This window comes from Eriocheir sinensis, chromosome 21 (genome assembly GCF_024679095.1).
Source record: "Eriocheir sinensis breed Jianghai 21 chromosome 21, ASM2467909v1, whole genome shotgun sequence".
In the NCBI taxonomy this organism is placed as follows: domain Eukaryota; kingdom Metazoa; phylum Arthropoda; class Malacostraca; order Decapoda; family Varunidae; genus Eriocheir; species Eriocheir sinensis.
In genome coordinates, this window is record NC_066529.1 from 11396493 (window position 1) to 11417886 (window position 21394).

General features: G+C 43.2%; 1 long non-coding RNA gene across 1 annotated transcript in view; it reads right to left on the reverse strand.

The window, feature by feature from the left end:
* The window catches only part of LOC127001828 (uncharacterized), a 119674-nt gene that overhangs the window by 35007 nt on the left and 63273 nt on the right, over window positions 1–21394 (reverse strand). Inside the window, exon 2 of the long non-coding RNA XR_007755474.1 lies at window positions 20185–20251. This is a non-coding gene — a long non-coding RNA (uncharacterized LOC127001828). The remainder of the gene's footprint in view (window positions 1–20184; window positions 20252–21394) is intronic.

Here is a 21394-nt window from a genome sequence, read left to right on the forward strand (position 1 = left end):
GGTGATTGTTTTTATTTGGTCATTTATAGACAGGAGAACAGAGAGCGGACTGATGGACAGACACACAGATGGATAGACAAATAGACAGATATATATATATATATAGATAGAGAAAGTCAGACGAACACAGACCCACACCCACACCCACACCCCCACAAACAGGCACCCACCCACACCCTCACCAGCACCCACACAGCCCCCAACACCTCTCCCCCACCCCCACAAACAGGCACCCACCCACACCCTCACCAACACCCACACAGCCCCCAACACCCACACCCCCACAAACAGGCACCCACCCACACCTTCACCAACACCCACACAGCCCCCAACACCCACACCCACACCCCCACAAACAGGCACCCACCCACACCCTCACCAACACCCACACAGCCCCCAACACCCACCCCCACACCCCCACAAACAGGCACCCACCCACACCCTCACCAACACCCACACAGCCCCCAACACCCACACCCACACCCCCACATACAGGCACCCACCCACCCCCTCACCACACAGCCCCCAACACCCCTCCCCCACCCCCCAGCAGCAGCGCCAAGTCATATATATCATAAGACGGGCTATAACGCCATCAATTAAGACGTCTCTGATAAAGCCGTCTATATGCAAATTCCCGGCTAAATATACTCAGACGGGTCAATAGCGAGTCGCCTTCAGGACCCCCCGCCCCCCCTCGCCCCCCCCAGACTTAAATTATCAGTCTAAACTCCGGCCATCAGGACCTCAAACACAAGACATTGAATAAGATTTGAATGACAATCAGGGAACGAGTATTGCGTCGCGTCCTGTACAGGTATGCAAATCTCACCTGCTCAGAACACACGCCCGCCCTCCTCAGCTTTTCCCTATAATAGCACCCGTTTCCTGCTCGCGCCTCCTTCGCCCCGTGATGACCTGACATGACCTGCTGATGACCTGAGACGGCTGGCATGACCCCTAACGAGAGAAGGTGATCGGGAGGGCCCCATTTACCTTCTCATTAAGTGTCATTTGCAATTACAAGACATAGGCAACCCCTCCACGCTATCCTTCCCTCCCCCCTACCACCCCCCACCCCTCCTCTTATTCCTTCGTCCCTCCTGCCCTCTTAGTCTTTCCCTACCTCCTCCCTCCTTCTGTCTCTCCGTCTTGAGGTCTCCCTTCCTTCCTTCCCTCTCTCTCCCTTCCTTGTCTCTTCCTTTCCCCGCTCTTCCCTCTCCTTAGCCTCGGAGCAAGACAGTGCCATCCCACACGCCTCGGTTTGAAGGGATATTGAAGGCTATGGACGCGCGGCTTAAGGCAGGGAAGGAAGGTAGAGAGGAAGACTAAGACGGAGACGCGGCAGGCAAGGCAGAGGTGCGAACATGCGTATTCATAAACATACCTTTTTTTTGGTCTTCCCTTTTTCCCTTTTCACTGAGGCGGGTGCTTACATTAATTCGAGGGAGGGGGGTGAGGGAGGGGTGAGGGGGGGGGTGAGGTAAGGAAGGAGGGAGGGGGTTGAGAGATAGACAGAGAGAAGGAAAGCGAGAGTAAGAGAAAACGAGCGAGAGAGAGAGAGCGAGCGAGAGAGAGCAAGAGAGAGAAAGAGAGATTAAAGATAAAAGATTAAGGGAGTGGGGAATGGACGGGGTCAGGTTAGGTCAGCTCCAGTTACACTCAAGTTAAAAGGCGGGATTAGAGGAAGTCATTTTTAAGGGCGAGATAGTGTCGCTTGAGGGATAAGGGGCAGATCAGCGGTTGGGTTGAGGGACGAGGGTGCGAGTGACCTCAAGGACGAGCTAACTGGACCACGGAGATGAAGGAACGAAGGAGGGTGGATGAGGGGGGAAGGAGGGAAGAAAGGGAGGGAAGGAGGGGAAGATAATGGTGAGGTGATCTTACTATGGTCAAAGAAGACGGTGAAGAAGATGAAGATGCAGAAGAAGAAGGGAACTGGGAGGGAAAGAGGATGGGAGGGATGTCGGGAAGGAAGAAAGGGAGGGAGGAAAGAAGAAAGGTGGGGGGCAGGAATTAACGGAGGGAAAGATAATGGAGGGAAAGATAATGGTGAGGTGATCTTACTATAGTCAAAGAAGAAGGTGAAAAAGATGAAGAAGATGCAGAAGAAGGGAACTGGGAGGGAAGAGGATGGGAGGAATGTCAAGAAGGAAAAAAGGGAGGGAGGAAAGGAGAGATAAACACCTTTTTAAGTAACAGAACTGAAATGAAGGAAGGAAAGAAGAAAGGGAGGAAGTAAAGAAGGAGGGTGGAGGAGGAGTTAACGAAGGGAGGGATGAAGGGAGTGATAATGACAGTTTGATCTTTTTAACTAACAAGACTAAAATAAAGGAAGATTATTATTATTATCATTATTAGTAGTAGCAGTAGTAGTAACAGTAGTAGTAGCAGTAGTAGTAACAGTAGTAGTAACAGTAGTAGTAGCAGTAGTAGTAATAACAACCCAAAGTCTGCCATCAACACAGTGAGTCAAGGTTCGCGGGTCACACTAAGACAGACAGACGGGGTGGAGGGCAGTGTCGCGTGGTTCATTGCGCGTTGCTCCGGCGTTCATTTCCGTTTCCTCGGCTCTGTGGGGTCAGTGGTGGGGGGGGGGGAAACATTACCCCCCTCCCCCTTAACCACCTCTTTACTCCCCCTTCTATATATACACCGCCCATACACCTCTGAGGGTTAAGGTTTATTTATATTCTTTAAGTCGTCTCAGTTTGTGTTTGTTTGTGTTACGATAATCAACAAAAATATTTAATACTCACCACCATCCTTACTCTTTGCAACACCACTCCCATTCATCACCACCATCCCTTTCAACACCACCTCCATTCATCACCACCATCCCTTTCAACACCACCTCCATTCATCACCACCATCCCTTTCAACACCACCTCCATTCATCACCACCATCCCTTTCAACACCACCTCCATTCATCACCACCACCCATAACCTTGCACCACCTCCATCCATGCATCACCACTAGCCTTCACCACCACCACCACCACCACCCTTACCCTTGCAACACCTCCAGCGATGCATCACCACTAGTCTTCAACACCACCATATTTTTCTCTTCAAACACCTCCAGCCATACATCACCATAGGCAACACAACACATCTCAACCACCACACCACCAAAATCTTCATCACCACCACCACCACTACCACCACCACCACCACCACCACCGCGGAGTTGATGGGGGGCCACGAGGCAAATGTTGGGAATAACAGTGAAAAATAGGATCGAGTTGAGAGGAAGGGAGGAAAGGGAGGTAAAGAGGGATGGAGGGAGGGGAGGAAAACGAGGAGGGGGAAGAGGGAGGAAGGGGAGAGAATGAGAAGAGAGGGGGCAGGAATGGAAGGAAGGATGGGTTTGGAATGAGGGGGAGGAAAGAGGAATAGGGAGAGGAAGGAGAGACGAAGGGGAGAGAAAGAGAGAGAGAGAGAGAGAGAGAGAGAGAGAGAGAGAGAGAGAGAGAGAGAGAGAGAGAGAGAGAGAGAGAGAGAGAGAGAGAGAGAGAGAGAGAGAGAGAGAGAGAGAGAGAGAGAGAGAGAGAGAGAGAGAGAGAGAGAGAGAGAGAGAGAGAGAGAGACGCTGAGACAAACAAACAGACAGACAGACAGACAGACGAACAAGCGGGAAGACATGGAGACAGACAGACAGACAGACAGATAGACAGGGCAGATAGAGACAAAGTAATTGGTAAAATTTGCAAATGGTAATAGTATATGTTGCTTCTCTTTCTCACTCTCTTTCTTCCCCTCTTCCTTCTCTATCCACCTCCTCCTTCTACTCTACCCTCCTCCTCCTTCTCCCTTCCCTATTCTTCTCCTTCTATTCTCTCTATTCCCTTTTCTCCTCATTTTAATTTCTCTATTCCCTCTCCTTCTCCTTCTCCTAATCTCTTTATTTCTCATTCTCCTCCTTTCTCTTCTCCTTCTTCTACTCTCTACCTTCTCCTTCTCCTCCCTTCTCTTCCTCCCCATTCTCCTTTCCCCTTTTCCTCGTCTCTTCTCCTCCCTTCTCCCTCTTTTCCTCCTCCTATCCTCTGTACCCTCCCCCTATTCCTCCCCCCTTCTTCTCCTTTCCCCTCTTCCTCCTCTCCTCTCGCCCCTCCTCCCTTCTCCCTCTTTTCCTCCTCCTACCCTCTGTACCCTCCCCCTATTCCTCCCCCCTTCTTTTCCTTTCCCCTCTTCCTCCTCTCCTCCCGCTCATCCTCACCCCCTGTGATCTTCGGGGCAGACTAAAAGAAAACCGAAAACGACGATTTATATCCCGGCGACATGACTTAACACCGAGCCTCGTGATACCCGCCAGGCCCTGATTTGTCTGTCTCGCTATGCAAATTACAACGCACGAAGGCAACGGAGGGAGGTAAGGAAGGAAGGGAGGGAGAGAGGGAGAGAGGGAGGGAGGGTAGTTTCGCCGCTATCCCAGGATCAAGACGCGACCTCAGGATCATGGAATTTGTCACTCAACGGGACTGTCGCAACGTGTTCCTTGTCTTTTGTCTCTTATCTCGTCTCGTCTCGTCTCTCTCTCTCTCTCTCTCTCTTACTAAGCTTTATTTCAGTATTTTCTTCATTTTTTTGTTTTGTTTTGTTTTTAATGATTTTTATATATTTTTTTCGCTTAAGTGTTACAAAATTTTAATATTATGCTTCTGATTTTACTCTCTCTCTCTCTCTCTCTCTCTCTCTTATTCCTTATTTTCTGTATAATATTTAAAACCTTTTCTTTCCCTCCACTTCTACCTCCTACCCAAACTTTCACGCCATTCTTAAATTCAATTCCTTGCTCTCTCTCTCTCTCTCGCTGCTTCCCTCCCTCCTTCCCTTCCTTCCTCCTTCCTTCCCTCCACAATCGTCGAGTTTTGCTTCCTCCTCGTGGCTGGGGCAAAGGGGCGTTTGTAGGGGAAGCCCGTTTTCTATTTCCACCTTTTTTCGTCGTTAGGGGGAAGCTCTTTTATTTTCCGGGGACGGCGAGCCATTTGACTGTACGGGGAATTTTCTTTTATTTTTTTTATTTTTTTTTATTTCCAGAAGAAGAAAGGCTGCTATTATTGTTTGTGAATTATGGTATTGTTTTCTTTTTCTTCTTTCTTCCTTCTTCCTTTCGTATGGTTAAGTTTAGTGGTTTTTTTTTTTTTCAACGAAGGAAGGCGATTATTGTTTGTGAATTATATTGTTTTTGTTTTTTCTTTTTATTTATTTGCTTATTTAATTACTTATTCAATTTTTTTCTATCTTTTCCTTCATATGGTTAAGTGGTGGGCTTCTATATAGTTTAATGTTGGTGAAGACTACTGTTTGTTTGTTTATTTGTTTGTTTGTTTGCTATAAGACGAGGAGTAGTCACACAGCGGGTTGTTTTATGTATCTTTTTTTTTCCCTTGCGCTGTCAAAAAACAAAACAAAACAAAACAAAATAAAATAAGGTTCAATATTACGCGTTTGACCTGAAAACAATTTAATCCTCTAATGAAAGTATTTCGTTACGTTCTAAGACTTGAAACGTGAAGAGAAGAAGCTTTGAGATAAGTAGCAGTAATCATAGCCGGTCATTATTGAAGTTTGTATATAAGAAAGAGCTAAGGAGGAGGATGAATAACTGATGATGATGATGATGACGATGAAGATTAGTGATGGTGATGATGATGGTAATGGTGACTGAAGTCGTAAGGAGGAGCGAAGGAATGTGATGAATAACTAATGATGACAAGGTTAATGATGATGATGATGATGATGATGAATATAATGATGATGATAATACTGATGATGAAAAGTAAGAATTAAAACGTAAAAGAGGAATAAAGAACAAGAGAAGAAATATGGAAACAGAACGAAAACAAAAACAAAGAAAAGATAAAATAAGAAATAAACGAAGAAAAAAAAACACGTGCAAGATTTCTTATGTATATCTTTCTTATCTTTCTCATTACTATCAATCAATCAATCAATCAATCAATGTCTTGCAACCCTTGAGAGAGAGAGAGAGAGAGAGAGAGAGAGAGAGAGAGAGAGAGAGAGAGAGAGAGAGAGAGAGAGAGAGAGAGAGAGAGAGAGAGAGAGAGAGAGAGAGAGAGAGAGAGAGAGAGAGAGAGAGAGAGAGAGAGAGAGAGAGAGAGAGAGAGAGAGAGAGAGAGAGAGAGAGAGAGAGAGAGAGAGAGAGAGAGATCGAGAGAGAGAGAGAGAGAGAGAGACAGAGAGAAAGAGTGTGAGAGAGAGAGAGAGAGAGAGAGAGAGAGAGAGAGAGAGAGAGAGAGAGAGAGAGAGAGAGAGAGAGAGAGATTAGAAATGGTAATGGGACGAGGAGGGGCAGTGTCGCTAATCATCGCGGAGTGTCAATATAGGCGCTAAGACACCCGTAAAAAGGGGCGAAATTAGCCTAAAGCAACGCTCTTAAGACTCGCAATTAAAGGCGTTAATATTAAAAACTTTTCGTCGGGATAATGAGCTTGGGAGAGAGAGAGAGAGAGAGAGAGAGAGAGAGAGAGAGAGAGAGAGAGAGAGAGAGAGAGAGAGAGAGAGAGAGAGAGAGAGAGAGAGAGAGAGAGAGAGAGAGAGAGAGAGAGAGAGAGAGAAACTAAAATAAAACACAGATAATGAACATGGACAATTATACATACATACATACATACATACATACACACATACTTACATACATACACATACACAAACATACAAACACACATACAGGAGAAGAGAATACACTACGCCTTGCCACTGTGCTCTCCTCCGTCTCTTCACCCGTCAACATTACACTACAAATAACAACAACAACAACAAAAACAACAACATATGACATCCAACTTCATTCCATAACTTTACCTTTTCTTCCCCAAAATGATAAGCTGGTATAAAAAAAGACATCATTAACCTTTCTATTATTCTACGTGTTATCAATATTAGAATTTCCTGAACGAATCACTCCAAAAGAACGAGTATTAATGAGGCAAGTAAGATATACAGAGTTAAAAAAAAATATATGAATAGGCTATTGAGACACGCATAATAATACCTCAAAATACAAATACTTATACTAATACCAAACAAATACTAATACTAGCACCAAAATACTGATACTAATACTAATACTAACACTAATACCAAAATACCCCCCCCAAAAACTAGTAATAATTCAATAAAAGGAAACAACAGAAAATAGCAATAAGTAGGCTATGGAGTAACGAACGAATAGAGATGAAAATAACACAAGATAGAAGAAAATATAATAGATAAATGATAAATAGGAGAAAATAATAGGTAAGTCATGAAGGGACGAAAAAAATAATAGCCTACTCAAATAGATCATAATAAGTCGACGAAGGAAAGCAAGGACGGCGTAAGTTGAAATACAAGATGAGAAATTAAAAATGAATATTGTAGATGTAATACAAAATAGATGGATGAATTAACAGATACATACATAGATCGGAAGATAAGAAAGAGAAACCCAAATAAAGCAGACCAGGGAGAACACAGAAAACAAAAGCAAACAAGGAGAAAGAGAAAGAAAGAGAAAGAAAGAGACGGCTAACAGAAAAGAAGAGAGAGCGAGCGAGAGGAAGAGAACGAGAAAGCGCGAAAGAAAGAATAAAAAAAGACCCACGGAGAGAGAGAGAGAGAGAGAGAGAGAGAGAGAGAGAGAGAGAGAGAGAGAGAGATAATGAAAGACAGAAAAAGGAAACGGAGAAGAAGGGAGAAATATAGAGACAGAGAAACAGAGGGAAAGAAGGAGAAAGCGTGAAAGAAAGAAAGAATAAAAAAGAAGACACACGGAGGGAGCGAGAGAGAGAGAGAGAGAGAGAGAGAGAGAGAGAGAGAGAGAGAGAGAGAGAGAGAGAGAGAGAGAGAGAGAGAGAGAGAGAGAGAGAGAGAGAGAGAGAGAGAGAGAGAGAGAGAGAGAGAGAGAGAGAGAGAGAGAGAGAGAGAGAGAGAGAGTGGGAGAGAGAGGGAGAGAGAAAAGAAAATTTGCATTCCTTGAATATTCCAAAACTCGCCCTCATTTGAATCTCCTCAAAATGGCAGCCTAATGTCGCCCCGATGAAAAGTACTGAGCAAAGTTTCGCGTTTCGGGCCGCCAGAGATTTTTGGACCACAAGCGAATCAGAGAGAGAGAAAGAGAGCGAGCGAGCCAGAGAGAGAGAGAGAGAGAGAGAGAGAGAGAGAGAGAGAGAGAGAGAGAGAGAGAGAGAGAGAGAGAGGGTACGCCGTGTTATCAGATTTGGTTTAATGAGGAGAGTAAATTGTTATTGAAAGAATGTAATAATGGCGATGAGGAGGAAGAGGAGGAGGAGGAGGAGGAGAAAGAGGAGGAGTAGGAGGAAGAGGAAGAGGAAGAGGAGAAGGAGGAAACATGGAAGCAAGAGCAGGCAACAGGAAGGCGTTTGGGTTATATCAAGGCTGCCTGCTCAAGTAGCCTAATCTTGGAGGTCCTTGAGTGACCCGCGGAACAGATTGAAGGACGCATCGCACGTGGATATAATTATGTACAGGGCTGTTCACGTAACTCCCGACACATCAAAGAGTAGATTACTTTCGTATTAACACCTGCCGAAGAAGGATGATGAAAAGCGGAAACATGGAAGAGCAGGAAACAGAAAGCCCATGGTCCTGACGAGGCTGCATGCTGTGGTTGTCCATCAGTGACCCGCGGATCATGTTAAAACGTTTAGTCCTTCTTATAAGCCATTAGTGTATATAATAAAGAGACTTGGTTCCTGCACTAACCCTTGCGGTACTCCGATAGTGACTGGAAACGTTCGCTAGTGATATGGAAAGAAAGAAGGATTAGTAGTAGTAGCAGTAGTAGTAGTAGTAGTAGTAGTAGTAGTACCAAGAAGAGGAAGAGGAAAAGGTAGAGGAGGATGAACAGAAGTAAGAGTAGGGGAAGAAAGAAGAGGAGGAGGAGGAGAAAGAAGGGAACGATAATGTAGTGAGGGAAGAGGAGAAAGAGGAGGTGTAAGAAGAGGAGGGAGAGATAAAAAAAAGAGATGATAGAAAAGACAAAAAATTGACAAGATACTGGAAGAGAGAGAGAGAGAGAGAGAGAGAGAGAGAGAGAGAGAGAGAGAGAGAGAGAGAGAGAGAGAGAGAGAGAGAGAGAGAGAGAGAGAGAGAGAGAGAGAGAGAGAGAGAGAGAGAGAGAGAGAGAGAGAGAGAGAGAGAGAGAGAGAGAGAGAGAGAGAGAGAGAGAGAGCTCAAAAGATTGCAGAACCATGAATAATAAAGCATTTCAACCAAGGCAGCGATTTGAGTCCGAAGAGGATGAAGAGGAGGAGGAGGAGGAGGGTGACACAGAGGGAAGAGAAAGAGGAGGAGGAATGAGAGCTAGGAAGAAGAGGATGACATGATAAAGATGAGAAAGGCAAGCGAGGAAGAGGATGAAAAGGATAAGAAAAGAAACAGAGGAGGAAGAGGAGAAAAATGGGATAACAAGGGAAATTAGAAAACGAGAAGGGGAACAAGGAGGTAAAAAAGAGAAGCAGAGGAAGACAAAATCAACATATGAAGAGAAATGACAAAGAACGGCACAGAGACGAGGAAGAGGATGGAATAAAGAGGAGGAGGATAACAAAAAAGATGAAGGGGATGACACACTCACGAAGGATAGTAAAGACGATAACACACACACAGCACAAAAAAATGACGCAAAAAGAAAATGGATGACAGAAAAAAGAAGAATCAAGGAGGAGGAAAGAGGCGGACCCCCCCCCACCCCCTCAAAAAAAGAGTGGACAAATTAAGGCAAATGATTAAGAAAAAAGGAGAAACGTGTCAAGATAGTCGAAAAAAGGACAAAGATGAGAAGGAAGAGGGCAAGAAGAACAGAAAAAGAACAAAAGAGGAATGGGAGAGAAGATCAAGGACGCTAAAGGCCTGATTCACTCTATACGTAAAGTGACCGTTTTGGACTGTCAAAATATTCTTCAATGGAAACACGATGTTGTGTTCACACCGCTGAGGACCGGCACGTCTCCGGCGCGGACCGTCACGGAGAGTTGCCGGTCAGGATTGTCGGCGAGAATATCCTTAGCCTGTCTGTGTTGGATAGTGTGAACACGCTTCCGTTACCGACCGGCACCAGCACAGCAGACAGGCGTGGCTTCAGGGAGCGTAACACCGTATTCATTCTCTCTCTCTCTCTCTCTTCCCTTCTCTTCTCTTCTCTCTCTCTCTCTGTCAGAACACTCTGTCCGGGCCGTTTACGTGTTGGTGTAGTGTGAATGAAGAAAGAAGGAATAAAAGAGGACGGGAGAGCAAAGAGGAGGACAAGGAGTAGAAAAGGAGAACAATTAATCAACAGGAAGACTAGAACGGGAACTAGGGTAATGAAAAACGTACAACAAGGATAAGAAAAGAAACAGAGGAGGAAGAGGAGAAAAATGGGATAACAAGGGAAATTAGAAAACGAGAAGGGGAACAAGGAGGAAAAAAAGAGAAGCAGAGGAAGACAAGATCAACGAAAAGGGAACAAAAAGAGAAGAGAAGAAGCAGAGGAGGTGGAGGAATAGGAGAGAAATGGGAGACAAAGAGAAATTGGAGAAAGAAAATGGAATAAGGAGAACAGTGAAGAGGAGAGGAGGAGAAGGTTAATGAAAAGGGTACAAAAAGGGCAAGAAAAGAGAGAGGAGGAGGAGGAATAGGAGAGAAATGGAAGAACAAGGAAAACCGGATAAAAAGAAGAGGAAGAAGAGAACAAGAAGGAGAGGAAGACAAGGTGATCTAAAGAATACAAAAAGAAAAATGGGAGAAACGAAGGAAAAAGGAGAGAAAGAAGAGGGAACAAGAAGGAGAGGAAGACAAGGTGATCTAAAGAATACAAAAAGAAAAATAGAAGAAACGAAGGAAAAAGGAGAGAACAAGAAGAAAGGGAGAACAAGAAGAAATGGAGAAGAAGAAAAACAGGAAAAGAACAAGGAAAACAAATAAAACAAGACGATCAAAAGAACACGAGAATAATACGAGAATAAACGGAGGAAGAGGAGGAGGGAGACAGAGAGAATGAAGGATAAGGAAAATGGGAGGACAAGAAGGGGAAGAGGAGGAGAACAAGGAGGAGGAGGAGAGGAGGACAAGGCGACCAAATCAGCGGAGGAACACTAATGAATCTTTTACGAGGAGGAGGAGGAGGAGGAGGAGGAGGGGAAGGAGGAGGAGGAGGAGGAGGAGGCGTTGTGCTCTTTGCCATCACCTCCAAATTGTTGTCCTCTTTAGATTATTATTAAGAACAAGTCCCTTCCTCTTCCTCCTCCTCCTCCTCCTCCTCCTCCTCCTCCTTCTCTTCCTCCTCCTTCACGCCATTCTCGCCCTTAAGAACTCCCACCATAAGACCCAGAATTCCTTGCCAACACACTTATTACGATGACAACTCGCTTCCATCTTCACCCTTATGACCGGTACACGCAAGGGTCATTTTCGTGTTTTTAGTGCAAGTGTCACGTGACCAAGCATTTCCACCCTTATGAGAGCTCAGCGTAAGACTCATTTTCCCGTTATCGTCAACTTTATGGTCATCGCCGTCATGTGAGAACCTATTTTCGCCCCTAAGGATGGTTGCCAGAAGCGTCATGTTTTAAGGGCTTTGGCAGACTGTAATGAAAGATGCAATTAATTTTCGGTCTTATGAAGGCTGCGCGTAAGCCTCATTTTTGCGTTATTATGACCGTCATCTTCTCGCCGCTACGTGTGAATGCTATGAACGTATAACGAAGGATTTTTCTCATTACATTAGTTGCTATTATTATTATTATTATTATTATTATTATTATTATTATTATTATTATTATTATTATTATTGTCCTCCTCTGCATAGCAAGGAGGGCGTCTTTTTTATTATTACGTTCAGGCCATGACGCCAGTAGACTTTCTTGGCGGGGCCTGATGGTCGGTACCAGCCCGTTATGGCGCAGGCAAGTATTTAGAGTGGCACCATCTTGCTTGGCTCATGCTCCCCCCCCCCCAGTTCACCTTTGCTCCTCATTTTTAGAGAGAGAATCTAGAGTCCGGGTGGTCTCAGGACAGCATGTGGGTAATCTAAGGTGGCTGAAAAATTCCGGTTTGTGCGGCGGGCGGGACTTGAACCCCGGGTCCTCATGAACCCTGTGCTCGCACGCTAACCACCAAACTGTCCGCCTGTATGTCTGTGTGCCTGTTTGTCCGTTAGTAACCAAAATGTCTCAGAAAAGGTCTGACAGACACCTTTTGGGATCACTTCCATATAAAAACGGAGGTGGGCGAAAGTGATGGCGAAGGAGTAAAAAAAAAAAAAAAGACTGCTCCCATAAAAGAAAATAGAATAGAAAGGCCAGAAGAGAGAGGAGGAGAGGAGACATTCACGCCACCACACCTCATCTCACTTCCAATTCTCACCTTAAGCTCGCACTATCTCAAGCTAGTTTTTGCCAGGTAGATTCGCCAGGGGGAAAAACACCTTGGGAGACACTAATACCCTGGGGCTGTTATGATGGGACGCTGCTGTTATTGTTATTACTTGAGCATTACGAGGGCCAAGGGGGGGACGATATTAATTGAGAAGTCGTCAGTAATTGTTGGTTATTATCGGTCATTAGGTTTGGGTGAGGGAGAAAGAGGAGGAGGAGGAGGAGGAGGAAAAAGGCCCACAGTTAATGCTCGATTGTGTCATTGTTATTATTACTGGGAAGGATAATTGGAGAGAGAGAGAGAGAGAGAGAGAGAGAGAGAGAGAGAGAGAGAGAGAGAGAGAGAGAGAGAGAGAGAGAGAGAGAGAGAGAGAGAGAGAGAGAGAGAGAGAGAGAGAGAGAAACGAAAGATAAACACCAAAACACTAACTCCTCACCTCTTTCTTTACCTCCCTCTTCTTTTTCCTCCTCCTTCTCCTCCTCCTCCACCACCATCACCTCTCCCCCCCTTCCTCCTCCTCCTTCTCCTCCCCGCCGAAGCGAATTAGACAATTATTCAGCATGCAAATTGAGAATCTTGAGCTTTGCATTATGACTCCTGTTACGAATAGGCAAAGTTCCACGCCTGTCTTTAATTGAGTTCTGGAGCCTTTTAATGACGTCAGGGGGGGGGGGGGTAAAAGAGGGAGGGAGGGAGGAGGAGGAGGAGGAGGAGGAGGAGGAGGTAGATGGAAGGTTAAGATAGTGAGTTGTAAAGAGAGATACAGAGTTGGAGGGAAGAAGAGAGCAAGGGAGAGAGAGGGAGAGGGAGAGGAAGAGCGAGAGCAAGAGAGAGAGAGAGAGGGGGGGAGAGGGAATTCCTAATAAGCTTAAATAAGATACCAGGTGTAACATATTGACAGGTAGGTGTACAGGTGTTTCATCTATACTTTATCTATCTATCTGTCTACCTATCTATTTATTTATTACCTTCGTGAGGCGCTAAGAGGAAGACCGTTAAGATATTGGTGTTTGTTTCATTTTCTTGTATTATATTGTAAGGTTGAGAAGGAAAAAAAGGAGTTAAAAGAAAAAAAAGAGAAAGGAAGAGCTTGGGTACAGGTGTGTGTGTGTGTGTGTGTGTATGTGTGTGTGTGTGTGTGTGTGTGTGTGTGTGTGTGTGTGTGTGTGTGTGTGTGTGTGTGTGTGTGTAGCGGGTGAGGGGTGAGAAAGGGACATTGTTTGTGTGTGTGACATGGGTGGTGAAAACTATGTGTGTCTCTCTCTCTCGCAGCCAGGTAGGACAGCCCTCGCTCTAGCTAATTCGATTTGATTTATCCCCGCGGCATCTGTTGACTGGAGGTGAAAATTAAATTGAGGTGTGTTAACCCGATCCCAGGTAAACCGTCTGTTGTGTGAATCTTCTTTTTTTGACTCTCTCTCTCTCTCTCTCTCTCTCTTAAATGTATATTCTCTACAGTGCATTCATTAGAAGAAAACCGATAGGAAGATTTATGATTGTGGAGAAGATTGAAGATGAAGATTAGTGAAAAATATTGAAGAGGATATATCATTGTGGATAGAAAGATAAAGACAAATAAAATTAATGATAGAAAGAGAGAGTCAATCAAGCCGCCTGTACATGAGTAAATAAATAAAAAAGGTAGACAAAACAGAATCCCCTATAAAAAAAAGAAAAATACCCCAAAGAAAATGTAATTACCAGCAAAAAAAAAAAAAAAAAAAAATCCAGGTATCAACCCAAACCTTAGCAAGCTGGAAAGTAAAGCAGCCGGAGCGATAGAGATTATAGGATATACTAGGAAAAGAAAGTTAGACAGACGGGATAACAAAAGAAACAGAGATACAGAGAAATAGCGAATGAGAAACAAAAGGAAAGGATAGAAAGGAGGAAGCAGATACAACAATAACAAAAAAACAAAAAAAACCGAAAGACAGTCAGAACAACACATAAACAAAGACACACAGAGATAAAAAGTGAAAGAAAAAAGAAAACAAGAAAGAGGAAGATGAAGAAAAATTAGGGGAAGGAAGCGGAGGACTGACTGACAGGCTAAGATAAAATAATAAAGAACAGGTATGATAAAGGAATGGAACAGACAAAAAGGGAGAGAAAAAAAATCAAGAGAAAAGGAGGAAGAAGAAGAAGTAAAGGAAGGAAGGTTAGGACTGACAGACAGGTTGAGATGAAAAACAAAATAAGGGACAGGTATGACAAAGGAATGGAACAGACAAAAAGGGAGAGAGAAAAAAAATCAAGAGAAAGGGAGGAAGAAGAAGAGGTAAAGGAAGGAAGGTTAGGACTGACAGACAGGTTGAGATGAAAAAAAAATAAGGGACAGGTATGATAAAGGAATGGAACAGAGAAAAAGGGAGAGAATAAAAATCAAGAGAAATGGAGAAAGAAGAATAAGTAAGGCAAGGAAGTGGAGGATTGACAGACAGGCTAAGATAAAAAAAAAGTAATAATGGACAGGTATGATAATGCAATGGATTCAAAGTCGAGGGAGGTAATGAGGGAGCGAGAGAAGGTTAGTGCATGGGTGATGAAGGTCACTCGTGCAAGATGGAAAAGACACAACCAAAACCACCTCAAGACGGGAGCATCATTCATCACTCTTGCATGGCTCGTCCCCCTCCCCCCCTTCTCCCCTTTCTACACTCCTCGAACCCCCTCCTTCCTCCACCTTCTTCTTTCTTCTTCTTCTTCTTCTTTTTTCTTCTTCTTTTTATTTTTATTTTTTTTATTTTTTTCTCTTCTTCTTCTTCTTCTTCTTCTTCTTCTTCTTCTTCTTCTTCTTCTTCTTTTCTTTGTCTCTCTAACAGTGTTTATATTTGTGTATATTTTAGTTTATTTCTTATTGTTTCGCATATTTTTTTTCTCCCTTCCTCAACTCCCCTTATCTCTCCCTCCCCTACCTTCTTCTTCCTCCTCCTTCTTTTTTGTTGTTTATATTTCTGTGTATATTTTTGTTTATCTCTTGTTGTTTTGTTTATTTATTTTTTCTCCCTTCCTCATCTCCCATTCTCCCTCCCCCTCTTCCATCTTCTTTTTCCTCATTATTCGTCTTCTTTTGTTTCTCTCTTTCTTCACGTTTTGTATTTTTGTGTATCTATGTTTTTTTTCGTGTTATTCTGTCTATCTCGTGTACTTATTATATTTTTTTTCTCTCTCTCTCTCTCCACTCCCGTTCTCTCCCACATTTTCCTTTCTTTTTATTTTCTTCTTCCTTCTTCTTTTGTATTGTCTCTTTCACACGCTTTATATGTCTGTGTATTCCTCTGTCTTTTGTGTTGTTTTTTAAGTCTTTTTTTTCAGTCATTTAATCAATCAGTCTGTCTATTTCACTTTCCTTTTTCAATGTTTTTCTTTTTTTCTTTCTCTCTTATTTTTCTCTTATCATCAGTTAAATAAATTATATCATATTATCTGTCAGTCCGTCTATCTGTCTGTATGTCTGTCTGTCTATTTGCCTGCCTGCGTGCTTGTGTGTGTGTGTGTGTGTGTGTGTGTGTGTAGGAGCATGCATAATGAAAAGTAGCGGAATAATGGAGGAGCGCGTCAGGGCGAGAGTCATGCATATAATAGCAGCCAAAAACAAGGCAAGATTAGACAATTAAATGAGGAATGAATGCAGGCGGGAGACGCGTCGCCGAAATGTCTCTACAGATAATGGGATAAAAAGAGAATGGTTCCACACGAGTCCTCAATCCGGCCTGCATAAATGAATGAGCCTGAAGAAATACACGAAAATGAAGGTTCTGACACGAAAGAGTAAATAAAAACAAATGATATACAGAAAATGAAATGATATACAGGGATTGAAAGTTTTGATATCAGTACAAGTAGATAAAAAAATAATATATACAAAAAAAATAAATGGTATACAGAAAATGAAGGTTCTGATAAATACAAGTAAATAAAAAGAAAATGACAGTGAAAATGAAAAGATATACAGAAAATTAAAGCCCTGATGAGTATGAATAAAGAACAACAACAGTAACAACAACAACAAAAACAGGAATGATACACATAAACTTTTGAAGTGTAATTATTGAGACACAAAGGAATGAAAACACTAGGAGATGAAAACTATTTAACGCAACAGTGAATAGATTGATATAAAAGAGACATATCGATTTAAATGTATATATATGTAGGTTCTTAACACACACACACACACACACACACACACACACACACACACACACATAATGGTCGCTAATGACAACTTCGTGTACAAGCGACGCAGAAGCTGAGGGTCGCCTGTCGGGGGTGGACGGAAGACACTCTGGGGGCTAGGTCTCTCTCTCTCTCTCTCTCTCTCTCTCCTATCAATTCCTTTCCTTATTTTCGATCTGCTTCTCCTTTTCTTACTCTTTACTTTCTTTCTTTTTCGTTCCTTCTTTCTTTCTTTCTTTCCTTATTTTTTTTTATTGCCTTTGACTTTCATTCTCGTTATCATTTTTATGCTTTGTCTTTCGGTCGTTTTTCTCCTCCTATCTCCTATTTTCCTTTTCTCTTCTTTTTCTCAATCGTTTTTGTCAGCTATTTATATTCACCTTTCTCCCATTTCTTTCTCTTTCTCATTTCCTTAACGCCTCTTCCCCTCATTACTCTCTAACCCACTTCTCCTCACCCTATTTTCTCTTCCTATTCTTTTCTTCACATAATTTTCTCTGCTTTCCCTTTTCCTTACCGTCAACTTCCTCCCTTTTTCCTCTTCTCCTTGACGCAACTTAACATGTCAACCCCTCTTTCGAACTACAAAAACAGACACACACACACACACACACACACACACACACACACACACACACACACACACACACACACACACACACACACACACACACACACACACACACCGGTTAATCGTCCCCTTAACCGTGAATGTAAATGGTTTGAACATCATTTACACTTTGCCCCCTACGTAAAACTCTCCCCTTCCCTCCTCTCCCTTCCCCTCTTCCCCTTCCTTCCCCTTCCCCATCACCACCACCATTACTACTGTCCATTCAATCCCCTTCCTCTTCTCCTCCTCCTCCTTCTCCTCCTTTTCCTTCTCCCTTTTTTCTAGACGCTCAAATTATTAACATATACAATAATCTTTTTTACTTTTTAGTTCATAATTAATAATCTCTCTCTCTCTCTCTCTCTCTCTCTCTCTCTCTCTCTCTCTCTCTCTCTCTCTCCCTGATTACCCTCCTTCTTGGCTACCTTTTCATTAGCAAGGGGGAGAGGGAGGGAGAGAGGAAGAGAGGGAGAGAGGGAGAGGGAGAGGAAGGAGAGGAAGGAGAGGAAGGGAGAGGACCGGACATGACCTAAAATAATTGATGGAGTGTCCGGTGGGTCGCAGGTGTGGAGGAGGAGGAGGAGGAGGAGGAGGAGGAGGTGTTATAATTAATACTCTCCTGTCAGCTTCTATCCCAAGAGAGAGCAGATGACCGTCCTCTCTCTCTCTCTCTCTGATTTATGATGATCAACCATTTGCTTTTAAAGAGAAACAAATATCATGAAAATTAGATAATAGTACTTTAAGAATTTTTACTATAACATAATTATAACCACAGCTACCTATTTCTCTTACAACGACTCTTACTATTACTATTACTATTACTCTCACATACACACCTTTCTAATAGTCCACTCCCCTAATTTCTTCCTTCTTTTCTTCCTTCCTTCCTTCCTCTCCCACAGACACTCCATAATCTCTCCCATTACTTGTTTTTATAGTCTTTTTACATTTCTCGTATTGCGTCTAAACTATATCTGTAAGTTTAACATTCTACCTTATCTTTCAAAATTACTGGCCTCCTCTCTGCTTGTCTATCTGTCTGTCTGATTATGTTGGTTTGTCTGTCTGTCAGTCTATCTGTGTGGATCTGTTTGTCTTTCTGTTAGTGTTTGTCCGTATCTCTGTCTGTCTGTCTGTCTGTCTCTATCTCTCTTTTCTTTTCCAAATCCTCAGTTCTCCACGGTCTAATTTCTCATCTTTCTTATCTACAGCATCCATCTATGTCCCTCCGTACACACACACACACACACACACACACACACACAAACACACTTCATTTCATCTTGCATCTTCACCATCAACAGAACCACCGAAAATTAAACAAAAACAAAAACAAGAATTCGTGAGAGAGAGAGAGAGAGAGAGAGAGAGAGAGAGAGAGAGAGAGAGAGAGAGAGAGAGAGAGAGAGAGAGAGAGAGAGAGAGAGAGAGAGAGAGAGAGAGAGAGAGAGAGAGAGAATTCTGAGGGAGTCCGTGAGAGAGAGAGTGGATGAAGGTGATGGTGGGAGAGGTAGGGAGTGAGGGTGGTGGGGGGCAAGGGGGGAAGGGGGGCCGGGGGGTGTTCTGAGTGGCGGGGATAATGGGATAATTCAGCGTCTAATGGCTTTTATTTATACTGATTATTTCTTTCTCTCTTTCTCTCTCTCTCTCTTAGACCCGACTGACCATTTGCGAACTTGCTGACCTCTCCCGTTCTCTCTCTCTCTCTCTCTCTCTCTCTCATTAATATCTCTCCGTTTCTCTTTAACTTCTATTCCTTATCCTATTCCTTATTTACATTAACTTATCCATCATCACTATCTTAATTTTGATCTTCTTGTTCTTCTTGTTCTCCTCCTCCTCCTCCTCCTCCTCCTCTTCCTACTCTTTCTCCTTTCCTTTATAATTTTCTTGTTCTCTTTTGTCTACGCCTGTCTCTCTTTTCCGTCATCCTTTGCTTTATCATCTCTTTTGTCATATAAAGGTTCATTTTCTTTTTGCACTTATTGTTTTTTCCCATTTCTCTGTCTCTCTTTCTTTTTTTCTTTCTCTCATTCATTCATTTATTCTTTCATTTCTTATATCCTTTTTATCTTTCCTTTCTTTTTCTATTTATTTATTTCCTTTTATCTTTTTTTCTTTCTCTTGTTATTTTTATTTCTTATTTCTTTATTTTTTCTATCTTTCTTTCTTTCTTTTTCTCTCTCTCTCCCTCTCCTCCCTCGGGAATGTTGTCAATTAATAATGAGTAACTTCTCTCTTCCGAACATAATAGTGCAGGAGACAGCAAAATACCGGGGTGGGGGGGTGGGGGGGGGGAGTTAGATAGATAGATAGATAGATAGATAGATAGATAGATAGAGAGAGAGAGAGAGAGAGAGAGAGAGAGAGAGAGAGAGAGAGAGAGAGAGAGAGAGAGAGAGAGAGAGAGAGAGAGAGAGAGAGAGAGAGAGAGAGAGAGAGAGAGAGAGAGAGAGAGAGAGAGAGAGAGAGAGAGAGAGAGAGAGAGAGAGAGAGAGAGAGAGAGAGAGAGAAAAAAAAATTTCCTCATAAATCATTCCCTTATCAAACCAACACAAGCTTTCGTGGAGTTCTAAGTAGTCTTGCGTTTTAACAGTTAGTGTTGTCAATGCAGACGTAAAATTATATTAGTACAGAAGGAAGCGATAAGCAACGTACAAGAAAAAAAAAAGATCGAGTATTTAGTATAAGAAAAAAAATATCGTGGTATGAATTACGTGTTTTCATTATCCCCTAATTACTGATATAGCTGAAAATTTTGACTTCTCATTTGTTTACCGATTCAATATTATATTTCCTAAAAGAATAAGAGCTTAAAATATATATAATTAATCAATAACGGTAATGAAATGTTGGTGGTAATCTACGTAGACTTTATATATTTTGAGCATATGCTGAAACATTTCATCCGGGTAAACTGATTTTCTATTAGCTAACATTCCTCTTAAACAGCCAGAGAGGTCAATAGAGTCACACTAGTCTACTGTATCGTGACCCTTACCTGATGGCGAAGACCGAAGGTGAGGAGGCAAGACGACGATGACCCAGGGACGCAGAGACGAACACAACTGAAAATAGGCGAACAGGTGCGTGAGGAATGGATAGACCTGACAAAGAGACGCATACATAGACAATAAGTAATAGTAGTATGTTTGGGTCGTAGAGATAGTGGTTGTTGTGGCAATAAGCAGTAAGTAGCGGGCTTTTTCTTCATTATTTTTTTTACGCCCTTGCGCTATCGCCTCTGCTGTAAAAAAAAAAATAAAAATAAAAATAAAATGAAGTTATCGTAGTGATGGAAGTGGACAAGGAGGAGAAGGAGGAAGGAAATGGAGAACAAGGAGGGGAGAACAACTTAAGAAACAAAGAGCAAAACTAGAAGGTGAAAGACGATTGGTAGGAACGAGAAAAAGGGATATTGAAGATAATGGTAAAGATGGTGCTAATACTGATGATGTCGATACTAAACAGAAAAATGAGGAGGAGGAGATAAAGATGGACAGGAGGGTGGAAAAGGAAGGGGAAAGAGATGAGCCATGTATCAGGTGTCAGGGAGGACGAGATGGGGGTAAAGGAAAGGGTGAAGGACTGGGAGAGGGAGGGAGGGAAGAAGGGCCAAAAGGGACGAAATGCTGGAAGAGAGGGAGAGGAGAGGAGGAGGAGGGACAAAGAAGACAGGTAGGGAGAAAGAAGAGGAGAAGAGGACGAAGGAAAAATAGAGATGCTGGTAGGGGAGAGAGAAAGGGGAAGGGAAAAGGAAGGATAAAGGAGGGAGATGAAGGAAGAACAGAGAGGTTGAAAGGGGGGTTAGATATTGGAAAGGAAGAGGAAGGGGAAGGGGTGAATGGAAAAGGGAGGTAAAGGGAATCAAGGGAGAAGGGACTGGGGTGCTTGTTGAGGTGAGGAGGATAGCATGGCAGGGAAGGCATAGGAGCAGGGGGGATGACCAGGGGAGACGGGGGAAGGGGTGAGCATGGGGGAAGAGGGTGGAGGGGGGGGTAGTCGGAGCCATAACCTTCCCTAACATCAGAAGCGTAAAAGATTATTTCACGCCGTCAGCCCGCCGCCCCCAGGGACCTGCTGACTAGTGCCTCCTGACGGGGTGGCGGCGGGAGGGGTGGGTGTGAGGGGGAAGAGAGAGGGGGTGATGGTAGTGAGGTGGTGGAAAAGGAGGGGGTGTTGTAGTGGGTTGGTGGTGGGGGAGGGTAAGA